Below are 17,786 nucleotides of genomic sequence, written 5' to 3'. Positions count from 1 at the left end.
ATTCTGTAGTACCTACTCTCTATCTTTCTGCCTTGTTCAGGTAACATCAGGTCATTGACCGTGATGGTTAAACTTAAGAAGATAATAGATTAGATGGAAAGAGTTATAGTTAGTTTTTGTAGATAATATACGGAACCGTTTATGCGCGAGTACGACTCACTCTTGTTTTTTTTAAATCTCTATAGACTTTGCAGTTTATTGGTTTTGTTACTAATCTGTGGACATAGATAATATAAAACGTAGATTGCAAATAAAAGATAATGCTTAATTACCGGCCTACTAATAACGGCTGTTTATTTTTATCTGTGTCAGTCGGCAACACACGGCTCCATTTCCGATTTGCATAATATTATCGTTTCGAAACTGTTTGATTACAATTATGCGTTAACCGTTTCAAATTAATATTTTACAAATGAAACGTGCACGATCGCAGATAACTTACGCTAAACGTGATAAGTTTAATATTAAGATACAATATATATATATTTTTAAACTACCCCCCGCCTTGCCCTTCTGTGCCCCCGACCTTGTACGCGTTTGAATTTAACAAAAAAAATATTTGTAGTCTAATATTAAGCGTACATATATTGTAGCCTAAGTTACCCCTTATTATATCAGTTATCTGCCAGTTAAAGTCCCGTCAAAATCGGTCCATCAGTTGCAGAGTTTAGTCGGAACAAACAGACAGACAGACAGACAAAAATTGCAAAAAAGAATTATTTTGGTATATGTACAAATATATGCGTTGAGTAAAATAGGGCTGTGTTTATAGTACAAACAGACACTCCAATTTTATTATATGTATAAATATAGGTACTCCATATTGACATTATCCATTCTTAGATTTTCTCTACATACCTTAGAAAAATTACATTACAAACTAGCGTTTGCCCACGGCTTTGCTCGCAGGGAAATTGATTTTATATTACAGAATTATTTAAATTAATTTAAGATGAAAGTCATTTTTTTTAATCTAACTTAAAATGTTACCGATTATTTCATCATACTCCCCTTACGAGTAGAATTTCTTAAATTATTTTGAAAAAAGCTAAAAAACATGATAACTCAAAAATGGGTCACTTTTGGATTATGCGTATGGGGGTTAAAATTATTGCAAATACTCCTATCACCTCCTAACGGATATACGTCGAGTTACCAATAACCCTGCATATACCTATAGTAAAAAAAAAGCAATGCATGCACGATTCCTCACAATTTTTTCTTCACCGCCGAGCACAACATGAATTATAAATACAAATTAAACACATGAATATATAGTGGTGCTTGCCTAGGTTTGAACCCGAAATCATCGGTTAAGATGCACGCGTTCTAACCACTGGGCCATCTCAGCTCTCAACAGCTATACCTATCCCTTGATAAATAATTACAAGAAATATTAACATTATACTAACATATTACTTAATTCACTTCATTATTTGTAATAAAGAATTGGTATTTTTTATTATCTTAACATATTTTCCAGTCATTTTATATTTGAAATTTATGACAATCATAATATGAAGATGATATACGGATATCACAAAAAAGGAAAATCATTTACATAATTTTTTTTTCTAAATAAAAATGATTAAATATGGCCGTTATCTGTAGACACATGACAGAATAATTTTTATTGAAATAAGGATTGTGTTTACCTCATGTTTGATTAACGTTATTTAATGTTGCCATTCTTAAATGTTTATTCCCCAATCTACTTCAAACTAGAAAGTGTGCTGTGGGAACTATTGTGTGTTGGTATTACGTTAAATTTAGTTAAGGTTTCGCCATATGAAACCCACAGTTTCAATGGACATTGCTGGCATAATTTGACCTAAATGTGGTAGGGCTTGTTACCCAAGAAAATGTAAATCATATTCAATTTTATTCATAACTTCAAGAAAACGGCATTTACTTAAATTATTATTTTAATGCGCACGTGCGTTTATGTTCGAAGCGTTTACATGATTGCGCTATTAGTATCTAAAAGTACGTAAAAAGCTGGGTAATATGACGACCTCTGTTGTCGAGTAGTGTGTACACCGGTTTTCATAGGTACGCCACTTCGAGGTCCCAGGTCCGATTCCTGGCCGTGTCAAAGTAGAGAGTTTATTAGTCTATGTTGTCCTGGGTATTTGTGTATGTGGGACCGTCGTTACCTCTGATTTTCCATAACACAAGTGCTTTAGCTACTAACAGTGTTGTTTTCAAATATATATTTAAAAATGACTACACGGTTATCAGTAATGGGGGACGGCGCGTACGCAGCCCCCACTATCAAAAATTACGCGTCCGAGTTATCCACATTAGGGATAATCGCAAAGGTCAACCCCACCGCAGTGCAATGGTCGAATCTAGCCTTGGGGGAACCGTCTTCGTGATCACGGTGTCCCCAGGTAAGTATGATGTAAACCTTATGGGACAGGAGTCATGTTTCGTGTAAAAATGTTGCCAGCACGATGTAGACTTTTTTAATAATCATACAACGCCATCTAGCGAGTGGCGTGACAATTAATTTTGATATATACTTGTGAAAGAGCGAGTATACGGAATTAATAAATAATATTACTCAAAACATTTCTGCTGTAAAATATCCTCTCATCTGTAATCGGAATACTGTCACGTTCTGTGTTAACCTCATTTTAATATTTGCATGGTTGAACTCCATATAAATTCGGTTGACAGAAACATACCCATAAAGTTATAATATTAAAAGTTTTTATTAAAATAACAGTCGAGAAATTGTGTTGAAAATGACGAATTAAAATATCTGAACGCACCGAAAGAATTCTTAACATAATTGAATGTGTCCAAGCTGTTGGAACATTTACGAATAGGAAAACTGAAAAAATACTCCCTTGTACGTGACGAATCCGATCTTTTTTCAGTGACTGTTCGGAATTTAAAACGGTAAAATTCTGTAAAGCGATTGCCAGCAACGAATGCTATTAAAATTAGAATGCAATTACTTTTCTATTCTGGAATAATGAAGTGAAAAATAAATTATAATATAAGATTATTAAAAAAATGATTGTGTTACGTAAGTTTATATTATAACACAAGAAATCAGAAAAATAATTAAAATCCTGTTTCCTTTTTACTTTTTTGGTGGTAATTGGTTTTTTTTCGAGAAGTATTATAACCCTTTAACAAATTACTAAATGAATGCTATATCAAAGATCAGAGATAAATTAATGCATTATCATTTTAAATATTTCATCACGATACTACTCTCTCAGCACTGATGATATAAAAGTAACAGCCTGTAAATTTGCCACTGCTGGGATAAGGCCTCCACTTCCATTAAGGAGAGGGCTTGGAACATATTCTACCACGCTGTTCCAATGCGGTTTGGTGGAATGCATATGTGGCAGAATTTGATGAAATTAGACAGATACAGGTTTCCTCACGATGTTTTCGTTCACCGCCGAGCACAAGATGAATTATAAACACAAATTGAGCACATATATATAGTGGTGCTTGCCTGGGTTTGAACCCGCAATCATCGGTTAAGATGCACGCGTTCTAACCACTGGGCCATCTCAGCACTGATGATATACCGATATTAAATATAAAGAAAATCATAAAATATTACGGGTATTATGTTTATTTAACAGCATTTTGTTGAATGCATGGTACTTATAAATGTGAGATAAGTTACAGCGTACTTATGTCCACGATCTAGACTAAGCCCTCTCTTATATAAATACATATATACTAGAATACTTTTGGAGATTCGTCAAACTCGTCCTTCTTAGCTTATCGACTATGCACGACTTCTTAAAATACTAAACTTTTGAACAATAAAATTGCACGTTTTTTATCATATACTATTATATATAAAATCACTTTAAAAACTGAATGTAATGGCGCTATTAAAAACGAATTTTAAATCACTGGAGCGTAAAAATGTACTAGGCAGGTTTTTCTACTTACTGAATGTTTTTTTTTTTAATGAATTCAAAATGGGTTCAAGCTAAGAGCATATTTCAATTTATTTTTTCATACATACATTTAAATAATGTCTTAGTCGAGTCGGCTAACTTATAAGGTTGGAGATTCCGAGGTTCTGAATTCAAACCGGTCGGGCCGAAGTGTTTCAATTAAGAAGTTCTCATTAGCAGTCAGAAGTTTGAAAGGTAAGTTTTGACACCCCCGTGCTTTGGGAATCACGTAAAGTCTTAGGATATGCCGTTTCACCGAATTATATGAGTCAGGGAATGATAAGTGCATCTGTTTATGTATATACCCGATACATACACTCATATATTTGTATACATACATATACTTAATATTACATCCTGCATCCTGCGTTTTAGATTGTAAGTTGTCACGTGTTAGGCAAAAAAATAGCCAAATTTCATCAAATTCAGTACAATGGTTTGGCCGTGAACGAGCGACAGAAAGACAGACGGACAGAGTTACTTTCACATTTATAATATTAATTTAGAAAAAATATAGATTACACCCAATACGAAACTATTTTCAACTTATAAAAAAATATTCAATTAAATAAGAATTCATAATTTGCGATTACAAGCTACAAACACCAAAATATTCACGGAACACGTGAGAAATTGATGACAGTTCTTACTTTAACTTTATTCTGATTAAAGGTTAAAATTACAGACTTGGTTCGAACACCTTGAAAACGTTAAATAATCGGACGTACGTAAAAAGGGACCAAAATTGTTCCAAACTTCAAGAAACATATTACACACTAAACATTAAATTCTAAGGACAATCGCATTCTCGTAGAAGTCGTTTAATAAATCTGTAATATGGTTTATACTAAGGTGCTTAAACACTAAGTCAGAAGTTCAGAACGGGGATTTCTAGTATAAATCACTTGAACTCAGTTCTCCCGAGCTCGTAACTGAGAAGAGCTCTCGGCGACTTGCAGTCTCCGGCCTTGATAGCTTGCATTGCATAAATCGTTTAAATGCAATTAAAATACTTCGACCAGAATAAAAAAATATATAACAATAAACATCTTCTATCTTTTTTAAGAAAGGTTTTTATTACATATTTGAAAATCGAAATTAGAAAAAAGTGATACCAAAAAAGAGAATTTTCATAGAAATATAGACCATACTCGTATAACAAATTGTTTAGTATGTGATTGTTTAATAAATGACCTAGTACATTATAGATATTAGTTTCAAAAAACAATAATTGTGGTAGTTTCTGTAACAGTTCTATTTTAATTAAGTTTTTTTGAAAATTGTTAAAGTTTGATAAAGTATTTTCATTCCAATTATGAAACAATATTTAAACCAATAGGAATTACTCGAGATTTTTTCGACTGAAGCTAAAAAAATTGAATTTTTAATTTAGAGTTAAATAAGCTACATTGAGCATGAGTAAGCTTATCTTAACATTTTGCTCGAGACAGCGTTATTTCCGAATCTAACAATAACAAGAAATAAATACCTAGTTATTCCACGATAAAAACCTTAAAAAAGGTATCTTTCATCGAAGTAGGTTTAAAAGATATGAATATTAATAAATAATATTATTTAATTTATAATAATAACAAACTTAGTTTACAGAGTTTGCCTTATTTTTTTATGTCATCTAAACGATAGAACGAAACCGTCAATAAAAGACGAAATACGATCTATAGGACCTATTTGTAGAACCTCTTTACAAATCATTACTTCATTAGTAAAATGTCTGAGATTTCAAATTGGCTGTTCGACAATATTTTCCAGTACATTATCAGTCAAGGCTATCTTTTTACTTGACGCAGTGTGGTAAGCCTTAGCAAATGGCACTTAATTACCTGCAATACAAGCCTTCCGTCACCTTCCGTCCACGGTTGATCTAGCAAGGGTCACGGGCGTGCGACTGGAGAATTACATTTATTTTTTCATATCCATTTATGTACCTATCGAGTATTACTTATTGTTGGATACATTTTGGATCATTTCGTTCAGATTTGGTAAATATTAGCAAATATTACTATTAGTGTATAGCTAACTAAAAAAAATCTCCTAAAACAATAAGTATAAAATTTATATCAGAAGAGTTAGACCTTTGGCGTGATTAGCATGAATTTTTTTATTTTTGAAAATAATAATAATTCTAGGGTTTTCGATTCAATTTTATGATATAATTTAAATTTGACGACCTCCGTGGTCGAGGTCCTGGGTTCGATTAACGGCCGAGTCGATGGAGAAAAGTTAGTTTTCTATGTTAGGTTTGGGTCTTTGTGGTACCGTCGTTACTTCTGATTTTCCTAACACAAGTGCTTTAGCTACTTACATTGGAATCAAAGTAATGTATGTAATGTTGTCCAATATTTATGTATATATAAATATTGGACAACATATTTTAGAAAAGACTTAAAATCCTAATAACTAAAAATGGCCACGCATCATATACACGTAGGCGGTGCCTTCACCACCCACGCAAATGATAAAAATAATAAAGATACCTATGAACCTACAATTTAGAGAAAATATGGGGGATTATTTTTACAACGAGATTCATTTCTCAGAACCTGTTATATTATTATTAATGAGGAGGGTTTTATTATTATTATATTACAGATTTATCGTACAGAAGCTTTTACTAACAGTCATCTTCATCATCACCTGATGTACAAAACACAAGATGTTTACATTTACGAAACATATTTACGTATCATTTGTATTTCGCCTCTGAGTGTGCACAGCAGCTACTGAATGCATTTTAATAAAATAATAATAATAATAATAATAATAATAACTTTATTAATCAACCAAAATTTACAAAAGAAACAATGTGGCTCTGGCTCCCGAACTAGTGAAACTGTGTTTCAGGAGTCAGTTCCTTCCCAAAATAATATACATTCAGTTGTCTACAATGGTAGGTGTTTTACAAATTGTATCTTACATGACAGCAGTATATATATATATATAATAATAAAATAAACAATACAGTATGAAAAAGAAGAAAAAGAAATTAAATTAAACACACTTTGCTGACAAAATTAAACTTACTTTACATCTTAATGTATATAAAGTAATGTAGCGTGTGTGTTGTGTTTGTTTGTGTGTGTGTGTGTGTGTGTGTGTGTGTGTGTGTGTGTGTGTGTTTTGTATTAATGTATAATTGCCCAATTTACAATCTATTTCTTTATATATAATAGATTTTCTGTATCTTCGTAGGATAAGTTACTAAGCCAATTGAATAATGTTTGTTTTAATTTAAAGTGTGATAGAATGCTCGCATTATGTAAAACATTAAATTTGTTGTATAATCTGGGTGCAATTGATTCGTATTGCCTTTGTGCAAAAACGCTTTTTGTTTTAGGGAGTGGTACATAGTTCAATCTTTTAACAACTTTAGGTATGGTTGCAATTGTTTTATGATATCTTTGGATACATTTTAATATAAATAATTGTCTAACTGATAAGACATTGGCTTTCTGCAGTACTTCACGAGTAGGGTGTCGATAAGGAAGTGACATGGAGACTTTTAGGAGTGCTCGTTGAGCACATTCTAGTTTATTTATATTACTTTGAACGGCACCACCCCACGCACTTATGCAATAAGTTAGAATAGACTCAGCAAGTGCCTTATATATTTGTATAATAAGTTTGGCATTTGATATCATTTTAAGATTTTTAAATATGTAGGTCATCTTTCTTATTCGTTTAGCCAATAGCAATATATGTTCTGCCCAATTAAGATTTTCATCGATAGTGACTCCCAAATATTTGATATTACTGACTCGTTCGAGTTCTTCGCAATAACAATGCCTGTATGGTAGATCTTGATGTCGGTTACATGGATAGGTATGGATACGGATTGGAAGAATATGGGGAATATTTACTTTCGTCTTACTAAAGCTTATAAATTTTGTTTTGGTTGTGTTAAGTGAAAGTAGACTGTCTTCTAACCATGCTGAAACGATACTCATAGCCTTCTCAGCTCGAAATCTAGCATCATCCCATGTTTTTCCGTGGACCAAAATAACGGTATCGTCAGCAAACATCTGTATATTAGCTCCTTGCAGCTCCACCCCACATAACTCGTTTATGTATATCAAAAACAATGTAGGACCAAGCGTGCTGCCCTGCGGTACACCATATAATGCCGAACTTTGGTTGCTGACATATTCTCCGACACGGACACACTGCTTTCTATTGATCAAATAATCCCGAAACCACGAAAGACAATTCCCTCTAATACCAATGTTTTCTAGTCTTGTGAGTAAAATAGGTACAGACACAGTATCGAACGCTTTTTGAAGGTCCAGGAATATACCAATACACTTATCACCTTTGTCAATATAACTTGTTATTGTGGTTGTTAACCGCAAAACAGCGTCTTCTGTTGATCTATTGGATCTAAAGCCGTATTGGTTTTCATGTACAATTTTATTTTTATTTAAATAATTCATAAGCCTTTTATTTGTAACTTTTTCTAGAACCTTTGAGAGGGTACTCAATAAAGAAATAGGCCTATAATTTGTAGCTAATTCTCTGTTTCCTCCTTTATAAATTGGGCAGATAACTGCTTGTTTAAATATGTTAGGAAAGACCCCATATTCGAAACTTAGGTTACAAACATAAGCCAGCGGTTGTGAGAGGATATCTTCAAAAGATTTTAGCACTGCAGTTGGAATCTTGTCGATACCAGAAGCGCTGTTGGAACGTAGGCTACGAATTATAGACCTGACTTCACTGGCATCTGTCAAGTATAATGACATAGATTTTGCCGGTGCATTACTACTTTTAGCTTTTATGGCTAAACCCGATTCAGTAGTATGTAGTTTTTCAAGTATATTTTTGGCCAAATTGTATCCAATCGATGTGAAAAATGAATTAACTTCATCAAGAGATTCTATCTTAGTATTTTTAAGACTCAGTAACTCAATTGGTGATACTATTTTCTTACTAATATTACACATTTCCTTAATTATATTCCACGTTTCTTTCATGTTTCCTTTATTGTCTTCTAGTCTAGTATTATAGTACTCTTTCTTTAATGATTTTATAATTTTATTACAAATATTCCTATAATTTAAGTATTCTAATTTTAATTGATCATTATTTTTATCTTTTTTTAGTTTCCTATGAATTTTATCCCTCTTTCTAATAGATTTAACAACGCCTACTGTTATCCATGGTTTTAATGGCAGTTTTCTTTTCGGTACAGTGGATATCACAGTATTCGTATTAATAATACTTTGTAATTTTGAGGTGAAGCATTCTGCTGCTTGGTTAACATCAGTAATGCAATATAAGTCATTCCAAGTCTCCTTTTTAAGCAATTCACTTATGCCGCGGAAATCAGTTTTAGTTTTTCTATACAATATTGGGTTAGATTTTATATTATTTTTTTCTAAATGTAGCAAAATAGGGGAATGGTCTGTCAATTTACTAAATACAATAGTTTGGAATTTATTTGTTGCCTTTACCATAAAATGATCAATGCATGTTGTATCTCTTGTAGGTAGATTAATCGCTTGTTTAAGTCCATGCATTGCCATAAAATTCAAGTAGTTTGTTGCAATGTTACTAACCCCAGTCAACAAATCAATATTCATATCGCCAGTGACAATTATATTTTTAGTTGTACAATTACTAAGTATTTTATCCATAGAATCAATGAAAAGGTTTGGATTTTTAAAGCTTGGCGGTCTGTATGTACATAAAATGGTAGTAGTGTTATGTATATTTAAAACTAAGCAGTTGCCTTCAATCATGTGTGGTTCATAGGACGTGGCACTAATTTCTTCCCTTACATAAGCCACTACACCATCATTTTGGTTAAGACTATTCTTCGTGTAATGCATAATATAGTTATTTATATTTGGTGGAATAAAACTTTCATTAGTCCAACATTCCGTTAGTACCAAGACATCAATCGAAATATTAATTTTAGAAATAAATACAAGAAACAAATCAAGATTGCAGTTAATACTACGTATGTTTACTGTTAATATTAAAAGGCCTTTGTCAAGTTCCGAATCCAGGCCTAGTGCATTTAAGCATTGACTGGGGTCATCTAATTCTTTACAAGTGATTTCATTGGATATATCTATGTCCTCTGTAATAATTACATGGTTAATCGTATTGAATTCTGAAATATATAGATTTTGGCAAATAACGATTGTCCTCATTTTTATGGGGTAAATACCATAAAAATGACATCATAGATAATTTCATACATATTTGCGGCCTGTACATATTAATAGTAAATGTAGATTTTTTAAAGATTTGAGTGCAAAAAGAGACAAGATTATTCCTTGTATTACTATTGTTTACTATAAATATTAGATATTGTAGTTGTAATGAAACTGAGCAATTTTCCATGTTTGTATATTCCATATGTGTAATGTTATTAATAATGTAATAGTGTATCTGTGTTGAGTATAATTTAGAGTATTTGTGTATTTTAATAATATAATACAAAATAAATATAATTAACAAAAAAATTAAGGTATCTATAGAAAACATATTATATAGTCATATTGAACAAGTTAACTTTTCTAAATCGGATTCACTATTTATCTTTATCTGTGGGCTATTTTCTGCTTTGCGTAGGTAGACATTGCCACGGGAGGTCCAACAATAAGTAAAATTGTTATTTTTTGCGTAAAGGCGACTGGCATAGAAAAGTTTATGCGTTTTTTTTGTTAGCATTTCCGAAACAAAAATAGGTTTTTTTCCTTCTTTAAATCCTAAGTGGGTCGTATTAAGTTTATCTTCGAATTTCTTTCCGTGGTTGAACTTTTTGATAGCAAGCATCACTTTATCTTTTGTTATCGCTGAAGTAAATTCAACAGATATCGTTTTAGACGAGTTTTTGGTAGATTTAAAACTCTGAACATCTTTTATATTCTCCTCTTGAACTTCTATGTTTACCGTCTTTCCTAGATTAACAATAACGTCGCACAGTTCTTCTTTTGTATCTTTCTTTTTGCTTTCTTGGAGAACAGGTATATTACGTATTTCAATACCCGATGATCTGGACTTTCGCTCGAGTGATTCAATTCTGTCTTCCAACAGAAGAATGCGATGTAAGTCCTCCTTTTTTTCTTTTTCTAAAAGCTGAATCTTCTTTAACGCTTCATCATATTTGGCTGACAAAAAATCCAGAGAATTAAAAATATCAGTATTCTGTTTTTCAATGTTCGACACGGCGGACTTGAGCTCATGAAAACGTTTCTCTTGATCTCGTGAAAAAGTTTCAAATAAGCGGTTCATCGCCTCCATAATGTTTTCCGTTCCAGTTACCTCATCTTCTGCGCGTCGTTTTTTATTCCTAGTGGTAATCTTTGTAATTTTTATGTCTCGTTGCGATTTCGATAAACAAAGATCCGGTTCTGAAGCATAGTGTTGTAAATTTGCAGGGGCCGAAGTTGTATCGTCTGTCATTTTTCATGCAGGATGCTCACTCTATTAATATGACAATACTAGGATCCCATAAGTGATGAGAGATCACGTAAATAAATATTAAAAATATAAAATATGCTTCAACTTGATAAGTAATTCGACGCTAAGTACCAGGATGCCATAAGCACTAAGCGTCCATCGGAGGTCTTGTAAAGTGGTCAGTGATCGAGCGCTTCATACAATATCGCTGTCCGTCCAATATACTTAGACCCCTCGCTTTGTGTTATTGATAAATTATTACACTGTTAAACTGAATAAACGTTATTACACTGAACACTCACTAGTATGATGACAGTCCGGCGCTGAAAGTGTTGCGCTCCTGATACTTCGCTTGTTTTATGTACTCCTATTATTTTAACAAAATTTAAATGTGAAATTACGGAATTTTAATTAGAAAAAAAAAAATTGTAAGAGGTAACTTAAACACGTCTGAACACCTCAGAGGTCCGGAGGGAACTGGTTGCACTTATCCTTGAGCAAAATGTACAAGTCATTAAACTTACCGCACATAGTGAAAGGTTTCCCAGAAGATAGCCCTACAACTATCCTCTAAGACAATAAAGGCTTAAGTTATATAATTTAGAAACGTTTTTATGTCATAATAATACCCTAAGGTTGAGGGTAATTGATACAGGATTACGTTGAACATAATCGCGTCAACGTAATTGGATCGTGTCTCAAGAATATACCGCCCATAACGGTGTCTTCTGGAGGCGAGCTTCTCGTTTTACAACGTGTTTATCTTTGCCCCGGCGCATAACTTAACACGAGTCTTTTGCTTCGTTAGTAACTTTTTAGATCTGATTGGTCACAAAAGCGCTAGACAATCTGCAAACATTCAACAACAACAGCCTGTAAATTCCCACTGCTGGGCTAAAGGCCTCCTCTCCCTTAGAGGAGAAGGTTTGGAACATATTCCACCACGCTGTTCCAATGCGGGTTGGTGGAATACACATGTGGCAGAATTTCTATGAAATTTGTCACATGCAGGTTTCCTCACGATGTTTTCCTTCACCGCCGAGTACAAGATGAATTTTAAAGATAAATTAAGCACATGAATCAGCGGTGCTTGCCTGGGTTTGAACCCGCAATCATCGGTTAAGATGCACGCGTTCTAACCACTGAGCCATCTCGACTCATTCGATAAATCAATTTTGTTTGAGTACCATTCTTGGAAGCCCTTTATCTGCATACGTAAATACAACCTTTGCAAATTCAAAACATTGATTGGTTTAGTTGTAACTGGATTATATTATAATGTTATTTAGAATTCAAGGATGTTTCCTTCTAGTCATGTTGTATTATCATACTATATTATATTTTATTTTTATAGAGAATCTAGTCATGATTATTGTCACAAATTTTGTAATAAAATAAAAATAATAAATTGTCAAATTTAAAGTGTGTATCACGTTAATCATAGATGATGGTTATCAGAGGCAGATTTAAGTTGGAACAAGTAAAGAATATTACTTTTTATTTGAATTCAGCGTACGAGAAAAAAGCAAGCGAAGACTATTACGCACCATACCATTTATACCATACCATACCACCATACCGGTATATGAATTGTTCAATTTTTATATAGATCGATACAAATCTATTTAGAAGTTTAAATTATCTTAGAAGATTGGGCAAAGTCGTTGAATTTTTTGCATTAAAAAGCTTCAAATTTGTAAAACCATCAACTATAGTAAATCTAAATCACGGATCTGATTTACCATTACTAGAATATATGCGAAAGGATCTCTGTCTAATTGTCTGTTGCTTTTTCCAACCACTAAACTGATTTTAATGGATTTAGTATGAAGCAACCTTGACCTCCAAAGGACATACTATTTTTTGTGCACTTGACAACCAACTCGAGCAAATTGTTATCTATAACGTACTCATTCCTTTATCCTTTATGTATTTTTCTATATTTCTTGTAAGGCCGATTTGACGATCTTTATTTAATAAAAATGGTACGAACTACGAAACATAGAAATCGTTTTATTATTGCTAGTGTAATTTTCAAACGGCTGCATTTTAATTCCACGGTATTACGGGCGTCCACGGTTTGAAAACGCGGATTCGTGTTATTAAAATTGTTACTCTTATTGTTGCTTCTATTACAATTTATTCTCATTTGTAATGAAACATAACAAGTATTTTTCGAGTTATGTAATTTCAATTCAGGAGTAACATGGGCAGAATTTAATTAACATTTTAGGCGTATTCAAGAACTTTTTGGTAACAGATGATGATGGAATAACAAAACAAAAAGAAATATCTCTTGGAAATCCTATTGGATTTCTATTGGAATTTTTCGGCAGTGGAATCTTGTTCTTGATACTTGAAGCTCCGGAACCATAAAATTATCATTTTTGGAGCGAAGTTATTTTAGGCGGGTTACAGTAAACTGGCAGAAATCCTTACATAAACGTTATGCCTCTTTCGGCGACCTTTCATTTTCTCTTTATATACATTTTTATATAGAATGATATAACCTTATGTTTAGATATTCTTATAGTCGTTTAATTATTCTCAAACATTCTTCTATTAGTGAAGTAGATTATTGAAGATTATACATCAGAATGACAGTTATTTATGAAGATATTGTGTAAATAAATTTTGACAATTCCTGATAAAAAATAGTATTATAATTAAACTAAAATCTCCGAATCTCCGCAGTCCTGCTATCAAGTATATGTTTATTGATTTAATAATGCTTTCAATCAGGCTTTACATAAAAAAAAATGTTCTCTCGATCTCCATTTATCTACATTGATATAGATAGATGGATATATCTTTTAATTCAGTCAATATTAACACTAGTCACATGATTGCGCAGCGGTCATTTGTGGGCGTTATTTTTTGCGACAGTTCTACAAATGTCGCAATAACTTCGAGGTTTTTGCAATAATCTAGACGCTAATGTAATTATTTGTTATTCTACTTACGTAACCAAGTTGCGGGTACAATCAATCTTGTATTATATATTACAAGGAGGTAATTAGCACGAGCTACTTTACATATAAGTGTGGGAAATGACATTAGTGATTGTTCAATGAATTGTGTTATATATTCTCTTGGCGGTAGGGCTTTGTGCAAGTCCGTCTGGGTAGGTACCACCCACTCACTAGTTATTCTACCGCCAAATAACACTACTCAGTATTGTTGTGTTCCGGTTTGAAGGGTGAGTGAGCCAGTGTTACTACAAGCACAAGGGACATAACATCTTTGTTACCAAGGTTGATAGCACATTGACGATGTACTGAGTAGTTAATATTTCTTAAAGCGTCATTGTCTATGGGTGATGGTGACCACTTACCATCAGGTGGCCCATATGCTCGTCCGCCAACATATACCATAAAATATATATATCTATGTACAGAAATGATTACTTAAGTTTTTATTTATATGACAAATCGTCGATATATTTGTTTTGTCCATTAGAGATTTCTCGTATCGATATCATTTTGTATGACTAAATATTTGGTGTAGCTGTGGATATTATTACACGTGAGTGAAACTGCATTTAAATCAACACGCTAAAGACAAACGCAAGATCGGAATTTCATTTCGTCATATTTATAATTTGTGGAGTTTGACTAACATAGAATGTCAAACACAAAATATTCAAAAATATGCGCTGGATGCAGAAATACTCTGCCTAAAAAAGAATTTGTTAGTTGCTCGATATGCAATTTGAAGTACGATTGCGATTGTGCACACATACCATTCAAGCAATTTGAACGAATGGACCAGCAAAAATTAAATAATTGGAAATGCCCCGAGTGTTGCAGCAAACTGCCGAAAGTTGGCAACACACAAACACCCGTAAGGTCAGTTGGTATTGTTCAAACTTGCAGCATAACTTCTGACGAAGAATCCTCTGTGGCCCACGTTACTATACGGAAAAAAAGTTCCAAGTCACCTACACATGCATCATCGACTAGCAATGATAGAATGAGCTTGTTTGGCGAGAGTAACTTGCGTGACATTATTAAACAAGAGCTTTCCTCAGCGATACAAAAGCATGTTACGGAACAACTGAATAAAATTAATGAACAAATGGCGGGATTTCTAGAGTCCATGACATTTATTAATTCGCAATTTGAAGAAATCAAAGCTGTAGTAGAAGAAAAGTCTGCTATTATCAACGACTTAAGAAAAGAAAACACTCATCTCCAAGAATCTGTTAAAGACCTTACAACTAGGCTTAATATAGTCGAATCGCACATGAGAGAATGTAATGTCGAAATTAGCGGTATTCCTGAACATAAAGCGGAAAACTTGGTCAAAACTATGGTAAAACTAGGTCAAGCAGTAAAAAGCCCACTGACAGAGGATGATGTTCATTATGTCACTCGAGTTGCTAAACTTAACAAGAACGCTGTAAAACCGCGGTCTGTCATTGTAAAGTTACGTACAATAAAGCATAGAGACACCCTTCTAGCAGCAGTAGCTCAATTTAACAAACAAAATCCTGAAGACAAATTGAGCTCTCAACATCTGGGAATTGGGGGATCTCGAGTACCAATATACGTTTCTGAGCATCTGACTCCTACCAACAAATCCCTACATGCAGCTACGCGAATCAAGGCTAAGGAAATGAAATACCGCTTCACATGGATCAGAAATGGCAAAATCTATGTTCGAAAAGACGAATTTAGTCAAGCCATAGTCATTAAAAACGAAGGTAGTCTTAAGCTGATAATTTAATTTTGTTACAACTTGATGGTAAATGTTGTAGTTCCTCAATCTTCACTGTGTTAGAAGTATATTACCAGAACGTACGTGGATTGAGAACTAAGACCAATGATGTGCTTAAGAATATCTTGACTTCGAACTACAAAGTTGTTGTATTCACTGAGACATGGCTTAATCCGAATATATTCGATAACGAGCTTTTTGATTCACGATATACAGTTTACAGGAAAGATCGAATGCACTCTCCATCCAAACAAGATGGTGGGGGTATTCTCATTGCCGTCTCAAGAGAGATTTCATCCTCTCGTATTGTGAATTGGGAAACTGATAAAGAAAATATGTGGGTAGTTTTGGAATGTATACATAATTGCACTAAAATCAGTATTGGACTATGTGCAGTCTATTTGCCTCCACCAGTCAAACCTGAATCTCTTAATAAGTTTCTGGAAAATGTAGACGATGTAATTAACAAAGTTAATGATGTGGTTGTGATTGGAGATTTCAATTTGGGTTTTATCGAATGGAGAGCCGGTGATCACAGTTCCTACATGACACCATCTAATTACAACAATACTCTCGGATATTCGTTGGTTGATTTTATGTCTATTAATAATTTATACCAATATAATAATATAAGTAACTGTGACGATAGACTTTTGGACTTGGTAATAAGTAATTTAAGTAGTGTAACAGTTACAAAGCCCCCCGATCTGCTGAGCAAACTTGACTCATACCATCCATGTTTGTTAATAAATATAGACTCTTCTAAAATTTTGTACCTTCACTCCAAAGGTCGTATTGACTACAATTACTTTAAAGCTGATTTTAATCTTATAAGTAAAAGAATAAAAAATGTAAATTGGTTAGATAAATTTTCAAATTGCGAAAATGTCAATGCTATAGTTAAGATATTTTACACCAGTCTATTCGATATTATCGAACAATCTGTGCCTAAACATAAGCCTACTTCTGTTAAATACCCAGCTTGGTTCAAACAAAACTTAATTAAAATACTTTCGGAAAAAGAAAAACTACGTAAGAAACTTGGCATATACAAAAATCCTAGGGATCAACTAGAGTTTCAAATTATTCACAGTCGCTGTCATAAACTTTTTGATTCGTGTCTAAACGAGTTTAAGCACAATACTGAATATATTTCCAAAAACCCGCAAGCTTTTTGGAAATATTTTAAACAGAAAAAGAAAAACGAATCTTCTCTACCAGCATCTATGAGACTGGGCAGTGACATAGCAAGCACTGGGACTGAAATTGCCAATCTTTTTGCTAATAATTTTTCATCCATCTATACTGTAACGAAAAACTTTACGCCTGTGAACCTGCAACAAAATTACAACATTTTACAGTTAAATAAATTTAAATTTCTCGAATCGGATATTATTAAGCAAATCAAAACATTGGATGCCCAAAAGGGAGCTGGACCAGATGGCCTTCCTCCCATTTTTGTTAAGCGCTGTGGCTTAGGATTGGCACTTCCATTGATGTTTATATTCAATCGTTCCATTGATGAAGGTGTTTTCCCGGAAGAATGGAAAAAAGCGCGTATCGTGCCAGTTTTCAAGAAAGGTGACCGCATGGATATTATAAATTACCGTCCTATATCCATTTTATCTTGCTTTTCCAAATTATTCGAAAGTCTTGTGTATCCCTTGTTAGCCAAACACCTTGATAATTTTCTTACTA

The 17,786-nt window shown here is 33.2% G+C and overlaps 1 protein-coding gene and 1 non-coding gene across 2 annotated transcripts in view; both read right to left on the bottom strand.

Moving 5' to 3' along the window:
- LOC124533684 overlaps window positions 1–17,786 on the bottom strand; it is a 100,801-nt gene that overhangs the window by 63,764 nt on the left and 19,251 nt on the right. The window lies entirely within an intron of this gene.
- Window positions 2,245–2,401, bottom strand: LOC124534773. The gene has a single exon (XR_006966760.1). It is a non-coding gene; the product is annotated as a U1 spliceosomal RNA (small nuclear RNA).

This window comes from Vanessa cardui, chromosome 1 (assembly GCF_905220365.1).
Source record: "Vanessa cardui chromosome 1, ilVanCard2.1, whole genome shotgun sequence".
Classification (NCBI taxonomy): Eukaryota; Metazoa; Arthropoda; class Insecta; order Lepidoptera; family Nymphalidae; genus Vanessa; species Vanessa cardui.
The sequence above is the reverse complement of the archived record's forward strand: the minus strand, read 5'-3'. Positions and strand labels throughout refer to the sequence as shown.